At 47.2% G+C, this 11039-nt stretch overlaps 1 pseudogene; it reads left to right on the top strand.

Annotated features, from left to right (window-relative positions):
- Positions 1 to 342: 342 nt before the first annotated feature.
- On the top strand, positions 343 to 10602 carry LOC110533704 (annotated as a pseudogene).
- The last annotated feature ends 437 nt before the right edge of the window (positions 10603 to 11039 follow it).

Below are 11039 nucleotides of genomic sequence, written 5' to 3'. Positions count from 1 at the left end.
TCTGAACGTTGTTTTTTGCACACATGTAGCCTTGTGCACTTGATAGATGTCTGTAGTGGCCACTATAATAGAGCAAAAATAGAATGGCTGTTTGTTTCATTCTATTTCTACTTTAAGATGTTTTTTTTTTCCCAAGTGCAATATTTACGTTCTATTTTTTATAAAGGCTATCAAGGTTAACTGCAATATTAGCGTATTGTTTTTTTCTCAACTTGAGTGTCATTTGCAGTAAAGTCTAGGCAACAAATAACATTGGATTGCTTTCTTTAAATGTTTTAGCTGTGAGTTAGGTTCACATTAACCACTTTTTTTTATTTTACACACAGACTGATCATGTAGATCACATTCTTTGATATGTAATTAGTTAAAACCTGCATTTCCCCCTAGCAGGGATGTTTTGCATGTTTCAGTGCAAAAATAAAAGTGTCACCTTTCTGGGCCCTCAGCAGTTTGCATCCCTGGTATTGTGTGTGTCCATACCTTGATGACGATAGCAGTCAAACATTTTTGCATTCTTGGTGCCTATTTTGTTTGTGCTATTAATAATTAGGCCAATAGTATGGCCTTCAATACACGTTGAAGTGCTAGCAACTATCCATTATAAAGACTCTAACCATGTGTTACCCCTCTGTCTGTCAGAGTGTGCCCAGGGAGGAGGGTACGTCTGGGGAGGTGGAGGAGAGCCCCCTAGTGTCCAGGCTGAGACTGCAGCTAGCCCAGAGGGGGAGAGAGCTCCACACCAGAGACGAAGAGCTACTGCTGCAGCACGACACAGAGGTCAGCTCACTGAGACAGGAGAACTACCTCCTGCAGAGCAAGGTAGAGGGACACACACACACACACACACACTATTACATTCACATGGACAGTCATGTCTCAAAAAAGTATAGTTCCATCTGTTTGGCCACCTGTGACTTCCTACATCCTTCTATTGTAACAGAAAATAACATGTTCTCCATGACTGTCGGAACAGTTTAAAACCCCTATGTCAGCACTCCTGTTGCTATGGCACTGCTCATGTTATTTAGCTGCTTTGTGTGTCTGGCTTTTGTAATACTGTTATTCAAGCTATTGAAAAAAACAGTTGTGAAGGACCCAGCTGACACAGGAGCAAAATAAAATATTCCATTAAACAATAGCATGTTATCTAAGATATCTCTGCCATCCACTGAAGGCCAGTTAAATTAGCTCAAACTTTATTTTGTGAACTCAAAACTGTAGTAGATGCATACATCACTCGTGTGTTATTTGTGATGTGTACTTGTGAGTCTTGTCCCTTGTGTTTCAGCTGCACAGTACAGAGGAGGCCAACAGCAGGAAGAAGGGCCGGTTGGGTCGCGGTCTGGACGGGCCCTTGGACCCCCTCACTGAGGGCAAACTCAGACTGATAGAGAAAGAGGTGAAGAAACAGGAGACCATCGTCCAGGGATACCAGCAGGTGCGTGCGTACACATGTCTGTTTGTCTCTGTCTACTCTGTGATTGCTTGGCCGTCTCTCTTGGTCTTTTCTCTTCCAGTCTGTGTTTTAAGGAAACAATACTTAATTGTACTGCATTTGTTCAGAGCCAGGCTGGCGGTGACTCATTGGCTTTGAATCCATTCCAATTACCCAGAGTCTCTGTGACTGCGGAGGTTATATGTACAGGCCACTGTTCAGGGTAATGGAATTCCTCTGTTCACTGACTTAATTCCAGGAGGGGGTGTGGGTTTGTAGCAGGCAGCACAGTTAGCCTTTTTTCCTCCAGATTGTGAGCAGCTTAGCAACACTGTCAGAACCTTTCATAATTACAGAGCCTACAGCAGAGCTCCTAGAATCAGTGGCTACAGTACACCCACCACCAAGGTGGAACTGTAGCAGTTCTTAATTAGGAATGCTGAATGCATTCCCTCATCTCACAGCTTCTAGTCATATTCCTTTCAAGTTTGATTTTATGTAGGTTAAATGCGTAGAACAGGTATTTCTGATCAAACTAATTTACCCAGATGGGCCTATAGTTGAGACATTTAACGTGATTCTCTCTCTCTCCTTGCGGTGTGTGTGGGTAACAGGAGAATGAGAAGTTGTACCTGCAGATGAAGGCTCTTCAGGCTCAGAGTAAACTCAATGAAGAGGCCATGTTCGCAGAGAACCAGAGGCTGCTAAACGAACTGGCCCTTACCAAGTGAGTTGACACATACATATGCACAGACACGTACCTATCCACATCATTGAACGCTTATTTATGCCCACGGAGCAGATGAGCAACTCGTCGGGGACTGTGGGTAATGTAGGCTGTATGGCCCATATTCAGCGCATCACACAGCTGCTGGGCCAGATGCAGGCAGCACAGGTGAGTGTTCAGTCACGTCACACAACCACCTCTAAAAGGAAGGCCTTGATGTTGCTTTGGAGATTAAACAATCAACTCATCTTAAAAGGGAAGGACCAGTCTCACCTTCGACAGTGTGCGTGTGTGCGTGCGTGCGTGCAGAGGACTGAAGAGAGACTGGTGGAGGAGACCCACAGGCTGTGGAGGTGGAACTTCAAATGATGAGGAAAGAGAGAGACCTGGACAAAGCGCAGGTCGTCTACACCTCAGGTTAGTGTGTGAGAGACATGGAGGCTTGACTGTGGAATCAAACCTCTTGTTTCTACTCCCAAAGGACAATGTTCCCTGTTTCAAATCCAGTGACTTTTACAGACGTGTGTTTTAAACCTCCGTTAAAACATTCCATTGTTGTGGTTGACAGTCAAGTGGAACTCAGACATGCTGTCTGTATTGTCCTTGTCTCTGCCAGGGGATAAGAGCTTTGAGCTGCAAGTGGCAGAGGACCGGCATAAGGAGGTGGTGTGTGTTCTGAAGAAGAGGCTCCAGTGGTATGCTGAGAACCAGGAGCTTCTGGACAGAGACTCTGCCAGACTGAGGGCTGCCACCGCAGACACACACAAACGCACAGAGCAGGTAGGACCCCAAAGCACAGAGCAGGTAGGACCCCAAAGCACAGAGCAGGTAGGACCCAAACGCACAGAGCAGGTAGGACCCCAAAGCGCAGAGTAGGTAGGACCCAAACGCACAGAGCAGGTAGGACCCAAACGCACAGAGCAGGTTGGACCCAAACGCACAGAGCAGGTTGGACCCAAACGCACAGAGCAGGTTGGACCCAAACGCACAGAGCAGGTAGGACCCAAACGCACAGAGCAGGTAGGACCCCAAACGCACAGAGCAGGTAGGACCCCAAACGCACAGAGCAGGTAGGACCCCAAACGCACAGAGCAGGTAGGACCCCAAACGCACAGAGCAGGTAGGACCCCAAACGCACAGAGCAGGTAGGACCCCAAACGCACAGAGCAGGTAGGACCCCAAACGCACAGAGCAGGTAGGACCCCAAACGCACAGAGCAGGTAGGACCAACTGTACCTTATTTGAGAGTGTGTATTGTATTACTGTCATTTCCTGTAGGTCAGTATTTTGAATGAAATGTTTGTTCCTCCAATCAGGTGGAAAAGCTGAAGATGGAGGTGGGGAAGAGAGCCAATCAGAATAAGACTAAAGAGAGAGCTGGAGACGCTAAGAGGATACAGGACCTAGAACGACAGGTGAGTCAGTTGAGAAATATTTCCTGTGTGTGTGTGCGTGCATGTATCCCTGAATAGCGGCATATTTCTGTTCCCCCTCTCCCAGGTGAAGGAGATGGAGAAGACTCAGACAGAGGAACCCTAACTCCCTCCCAGCGCTTATCTACGCTGCAGCCAACGCACCTGCAGTGGAGGAGGATGGAGGGGCCAAGAGCTCCCCGCCCACTCAGACCAGGGCCCTATTGGAGCGGCACATCCAGAGGCTGGAGGCGGAGCTAGAGAGCCATGACGACGAGGCCAAACGCAGCCTCCGAGCCATGGAACAGCAGTACCAGCGGATTAAGGTCTGTCCATACTCTCAGCTGAGTGGCACTGTTATGTACTCATACAACCCTGTGTTACCATTCCCTGTCACTAGCCCTCAGTCCTGTACCAATTAGCACTCTACACATACTTACAGCGACTTACTCCGACATACAGGGCCTTGCTGTTAACACAACCGCTTCAAACTGCCACTTAGCTGAAGATGTTCATCCTCAACACAAAACACTCTGAATGTCCTCTCTCACACAAAGGAAAGATAAGAACAGGGTGATGAGTCCTCGCTGTTCCCCCAGTTCTCTTCATGTCTTTTCAGAGAGGGGTCAGAGGGCAAGTTCCAACAGCCTTGTACAACACTTGAATTGACAGTTCTGTCCGACGCTCACGGTGGAGACCTTGGGGATATCAGTGATTCATCCTCTGTAAAATATTTGTCCTTTCCAAATGTGTGATGTCATTAGTCTTAATGTTTCATTACACCAACACTGCACATGGGAGAATAAAATAAGCTTTTTCTCAAGAGATGTGTTGAGATCAATAAATTCAATGGATTCAATGGAAATGGAAATACATCCCCTAAATATAAAAGTAGACTAATTTACAGTGTGTGTGGTTGTAGCTCCAGGATGAGCAGCAGATCAGTGATCTGGAGCAGCAGTTCACCCAGAAACACCCGGTCCAGACCGGGTCACCATGGGGTCTGGCAGGCCCAGGTCTGCTCCCTGCAGCAGGAACTGGAGCTCCTGAAGGAGAACCATCAGAGTAGAGGGAGAACCCTACAGGCTGAGGTCCACTCCCTACAGGAGCAGCTCACACAACAGGCACAGGTAGACCTTATCTACCTGCCTTCTTGTCTACTTAGCCCATCTAAGAGGAAATAAGTCTTAATAATTAATCCTGGATAATTGTTTTAAATGTATGTAATGTTACCTGGAGCATATGTTCTTTATTTGAATAAATTAAATCAGTCTACCACGAGCCAGAGAGAGCCCCCCAACGCAGCTCGTCCCAGCACCAAGCAGAGACAGCCCTGGGGGTCCGGATAGAGAGACTCAACCAGGGGCTGTCAGCCAAGACCCACAGCATCCAGGAGCTGTCAGCCAAGACCCGCAGCGTCCAGGAGCGGTCAGCCAAGACCCGCAGCGTCCAGGAGCTGTCAGCCAAGACCCGCAGCGTCCAGGAGCTGTCAGCCAAGACCCGCAGCGTCCAGGAGCTGTCAGCCAAGACCCGCAGCGTCCAGGAGCTGTCAGCCAAGACCCGCAGCGTCCAGGAGCTGTCAGCCAAGACCCGCAGCGTCCAGGAGCTGTCAGCCAAGACCCGCAGCGTCCAGGAGCTGTCAGCCAAGACCCGCAGCGTCCAGGAGCTGTCAGCCAAGACCCGCAGCGTCCAGGAGCTGTCAGCCAAGACCCGCAGCGTCCAGGAGCTGTCAGCCAAGACCCGCAGCGTCCAGGAGCTATCAGCCAAGACCCGCAGCGTCCAGGAGCTGTCAGCCAAGACCCGCAGCGTCCAGGAGCTGTCAGCCAAGACCCGCAGCGTCCAGGAGCTGTCAGCCAAGACCCGCAGCGTCCAGGAGCTGAGCCGCACCGTGGAGAGACTCCAGAGGGAGAGGAAGACCATGCTGTGTGGCCCTGGCCCCAGATCAGAGGGCCGTGTTGGGCCTGGGGAGGGCAGGCGGCAGGCGGCCGGATCCAAAGGACCCATGGTGGTGGCTACCCCAGGGGAGAGGGGAGGCAAAGTGGGAGAGACCGCAACCTTCCCTCCCACTCAGGATGAGAAGGACTACCAGCCCACAGCGTTCTCTGGGAGCCACATCTCAGGGGTGCTGCAGGAGAGCGAGGGGTTAAGGCTGCGTCTGGAGCTGCAGAGGACAAGGAGAGGGTGGTACTGCAGGCTGTAGGAGAGGGTGGTAATGCAGGCTGTAGGAGAGGGTGGTACTGCAGGCTGTAGGAGAGGGTGGTACTGCAGGCTGTAGCCGCACAGGCTGAATGCTTTATTTAGTGCCACAATAACACCTTCCAGTAAAAAAGGACTGCAGTAGTTCAGTGGTTATAGAGGTGCCTGACTCATTGGTAGAACATTGTTCAGTTTCCTCCATACAGACATACTGGAATATTCCTACCTAGCTTATTGTTGAGCTTATAATATGAAGAAATAAAACGTTATCAACATTTTCAGCTAAATGGTCTGATCTGTTTCATCAGCCTCATTGCTTTTTAAATTGTATGTGCAGCTGTTGCATTTATTTTGGATCTATTGTCCCAGAGTCTGTTTTGAGGACATTTTTTTTCGTCCCGGGAACGATGAGATGCCCTTATTTTTGAGACCTGAAGGGAATTATTTTATAAATACATCAAAATAATTAGGTTGTAATTGTAATGTTGCAATATTTTATAGACTACCAAGAGTGGCCAACTGTCCTCCAAATCACTTACACATGGTTAGCAGATGCCATTGGTCACATACACATGGTTAGCAGATGCCATTGGTCACATACACATGGTTAGCAGATGCCATTGGTCACATACACATGGTTAGCAGATGCCATTGGTCACATACACATGGTCAGCAGATGCCATTGGTCACATACACATGGTTAGCAGATGCCATTGGTCACATACACATGGTTAGCAGATGCCATTGGTCATATACACATGGTTAGCAGATGCCATTGGTCATATACACATGGTTAGCAGATGCCATTGGTCATATACACATGGTTAGCAGATGCCATTGGTCATATACACATGGTTAGCAGATGCCATTGGTCACATACACATGGTTAGCAGATGCCATTGGTCATATACACATGGTTAGCAGATGCCATTGGTCACATACACATGGTTAGCAGATGCCATTGGTCACATACACATGGTTAGCAGATGCCATTGGTCACATACACATGGTTAGCAGATGCCATTGGTCACATACACATGGTTAGCAGATGCCATTGGTCACATACACATGGTTAGCAGATGCCATTGGTCACATACACATGGTTAGCAGATGCCATTGGTCACATACACATGGTTAGCAGATGCCATTGGTCACATACACATGGTTAGCAGATGCCATTAGTCACATACACATGGTTAGCAGATGCCATTGGTCACATACACATGGTTAGCAGATGCCATTAGTCACATACACATGGTTAGCAAATGCCATTAGTCACATACACATGGTTAGCAGATGCCATTGGTCACATACACATGGTTAGCAGATGCCATTGGTCACATACACATGGTTAGCAGATGCCATTGGTCACATACACATGGTTAGCAGATGCCATTGGTCACATACACATGGTTAGCAGATGCCATTGGTCACATACACATGGTTAGCAGATGCCATTGGTCACATACACATGGTTAGCAGATGCCATTGGTCACATACACATGGTTAGCAGATGCCATTGGTCACATACACATGGTTAGCAGATGCCATTGGTCACATACACATGGTTAGCAGATGCCATTAGTCACATACACATGGTTAGCAGATGCCATTGGTCACATACACATGGTTAGCAGATGCCATTAGTCACATACACATGGTTAGCAAATGCCATTAGTCACATACACATGGTTAGCAGATGCCATTGGTCACATACACATGGTTAGCAGATGCCATTGGTCACATACACATGGTTAGCAGATGCCATTGGTCACATACACATGGTCAGCAGATGCCATTGGTCACATACACATGGTTAGCAGATGCCATTGGTCACATACACATGGTTAGCAGATGCCATTAGTCACATACACATGGTTAGCAGATGCCATTGGTCACATACACATGGTTAGCAGATGCCATTGGTCACATACACATGGTTAGCAGATGCCATTGCCAGTATAGCAACAAAAATAAAAAAATATTTAACTAGGCAAGTCAGAACAAATTCTTATTTTCAATGACGGCCTAGGAACAGTGGGTGAACTGGTCTAGGAACAGTGGGTGAACTGGTCTAGGAACAGTGGGTGAACTGGTCTAGGAACAGTGGGTGAACTGCCTTGTTCTGGGGCAGAACGACAGATTTTTACTTTGTCAGCTCGGGGATTTGATCTTTCAACCTTTCGGTTACTAGTCCAACACTCTAACCCCCAGGCTACCTGCTGAAATGCTTGTGCTTCTAGTTCCGACAGTGTAGCAATATCAACATGTAATCTAACAATTACACAACAACTACCTAATACACACAAATGTAAGTGAAGGGATGGAATGAGAATATGTACATATAAATATATGGATGAGCAATGACCGAGTGGCATAGGCAAGATGCAATAGATGGTATAAAAATACAGTATATACATATGAGTAATGCAAGATATGTAAACAACATTATTAAAGTGACTAGTGTTCCATTTATTAAAGTGGCCAATGATTTCAAGTCTGTAGGTAGGCCTCTCCTGTTAGTGACGGCTGTTTAACAGTCTGATGGCCTTGAAATAGAAGCTGCTTTTCAGTCTCTCGGTCCCTGCTTTGATGCCTGTACTGACCTCGCCTTCTGGATGGTAGCGGGGTGAACAGGCAGTGGCTTGGTTGGTTGATGTCCTTGATGATCTTTTTGGCCTTCCTGTGACATCGGGTACTGTAGGTGTCCTGCCCCCGGTGATGCGTCCAGGAGAGCCTTAAAGGGACAGTGTTGTATTTTGAGACGGGCTTGAACATGCAAAGAAAGAAGACAGTTTAATCATTTATCAATAGGAGTGTTGTATCAATAGGAGTGTTGTATCAATAGGAGTGTTGTATCAATAGGAGTGTTGTATCAATAGGAGTGTTGTATCAATAGGAGTGTTGTATCAATAGGAGTGGGGGAAAAGGTGCTCATGTGTTGATAAGCACACCAAAGACGGCATTAACGATAAACAATCAAATGAAGAAGGCACTTCTAAAAGGGTCCTACTAATCACCCCAAAACAACCCAAACGTGCCTAAAACATCTCTGGTCAAAAGCAGTGCACATTAAACGGAATAGGTTGCCATTCAGAACACAGACAGCGTCCCTGGTCATCTGGTGTTGGCAGCACCTTGTACCAACATCTGTACGCATCAACAGACAGGACACACTGGTCTACATACTAATCACAGGTAATCTCATTGAATCAGGATAATTGTTTCCGTGGCTCACACATTCACAACTTCATCAACACACTAGTACTTGAAGTGTCATTGCAAGGAAACAAGGTATTTGTATTCATTATGGATCCCCATTAGATTCTACCAAAGCAGCAGCTACTCTTCCTGGTGTTCAGCAAAATTAAGGCATTTAATACAATTTTCAAACATTACAATATATTCACAGATTTCACAACACACTGTGTGCCCTCAGGCCCCTACTCCACCACTACCACACATCTACAGTACTAAATCCATGTGTATGTTATCGTGTGTGTATGCATGTCTGCCAATGTTTGTGTTGCTTTACATTCCCCGCTGTTCCATAAGGTGTTTTTATTTATGTTTATTTACATTTTTACTGCTTGCGTCAGTTACTTGATGTGTAACAGAGTTCCATGCAGTCATGGCTCTATGTAGTACTGTGTGCCTCCCATAGTCTGTTTTGGACTTGGACTATGAAGAGACCTCTTGTGGCATGTCTTGTGGGGTATGCATGGGTGTCTGAACTGTGTGCCAGTAGTTTAGACAGATGCATTCAACATGTCATAAATAAAACCTCTCATAAATACAAGCAGTGATGAAGTCAATCTCTCCTCCACTTTAAGCCAGGAGAGATTGACATGCATATTATTAATACTAGCTCTCTGTGTACATCCAAGGGGCAGCCATGCTGCCCTGTTCTGAACCAATTGTAATTTTCCTAAATCCTTTTTGGTGGCACCTGACCACACGACTGAACAGTAGTCAAGGTGCGGCAAAACTAGGGCCTGTAGGACCTGCCTTGTTGGTGGTGTTGTTAAGAAGGCAGAGCATTGCTTTATTATCCAGACCGGACTGTATTTCCTGGGGAAAGCTCAACATTAATGCTTGCTTCATCTCTTTAACACTCTGTTTAGCTGACAAGACTGTTGGAGGAGCTGAAGCAGGCCAAGGAGTGCCAGAGCTCAGACACTTCACTAGCCTGGAGAGAAAGATCCACAGCATGGAGCTACGACACACTCAGAGGCAGAAAGAGCTCCAGCAGGTGAACACACACACACAGAGAGAGGAAGAAAGAGCTGCTGCAGGTAAATACACACACACACTGAATAACACATGCCCACGGTGCCATCCTGCAGGTGATAGGTCAGACTCGGCTGGTGGTGGAGGCTGAGCAGCAGTCTGAGGTGGAGCGTTGGAGGAGGCTGGCTCAGGGGAAGACCCGGGAGCTGGAGGTCTTCTGTCTGGAACTGGACTCTATCCTGGACGTCTTGATAGAACTTCAGAGACAGGAAGTGGTCATCCCTGCTCCGGACCGGACTTCTGCTGTACCCTTCAGCTGGAGGACCTGAAACATGGGACATAGGCTCTTTCTAATTACTTACAAATCTGTCCTCACCTTGACCAGGCAAAAGCCAGCCTAATGATGAGCTTCCACTATTTCAGTTAAGTGTTTTTTATTCAATGCAGGGGAGAAGATGAGGAGAGGGCAAATTTGAAAGCAATTCACACAAAAGGTGACTAACTAATTATTCAAATTCATACCATTTGACATTGGCCTATTGTTATCCCCAAGTTGTGGGTTGTTGCTACACATTAACATATCATATTTTTATATATATATTATATATTTTATTTAACCAGGCAAGTCAGTTAAGAACACATTTTTATTTACAATGACGGCCTACCGAGGAACAATGGGTTAACTGCCTTGTTCAGGGGCAGAACGACAGATTTTTATCTTCTCAGCTCGAGGATTCGAACCAGCAACCTTTCGGTTACTGGCCCAACGCTCTAACCACTAGGGTACCTGCCGTCGTATTAGCATAACAACTGACAAGAAAAAATCCCAGGTGTCTCCTGTGAACCCAGCCCAGGTGTCTCAGGTTAACCCAGCCCAGGTGTCTCCTGTAAACCCAGCCCAGGTGTCTCCGGTGAACCCAGCCCAGGTGTCTCCGGTGAACCCAGCCCAGGTGTCTCCGGTGAACCCAGCCCAGGTGTCTCCGGTGAACCCAGCCCAGGTGTCTCCGGTGAACCCAGCCCAGGTGTCTCCGGTGAACCC

Source organism: Oncorhynchus mykiss, chromosome 2 (assembly GCF_013265735.2).
Source record: "Oncorhynchus mykiss isolate Arlee chromosome 2, USDA_OmykA_1.1, whole genome shotgun sequence".
Taxonomy (NCBI): domain Eukaryota; kingdom Metazoa; phylum Chordata; class Actinopteri; order Salmoniformes; family Salmonidae; genus Oncorhynchus; species Oncorhynchus mykiss.
Note: the sequence above shows the minus strand (reverse complement) of the source record. Positions and strands in the feature narration are given on the sequence as shown.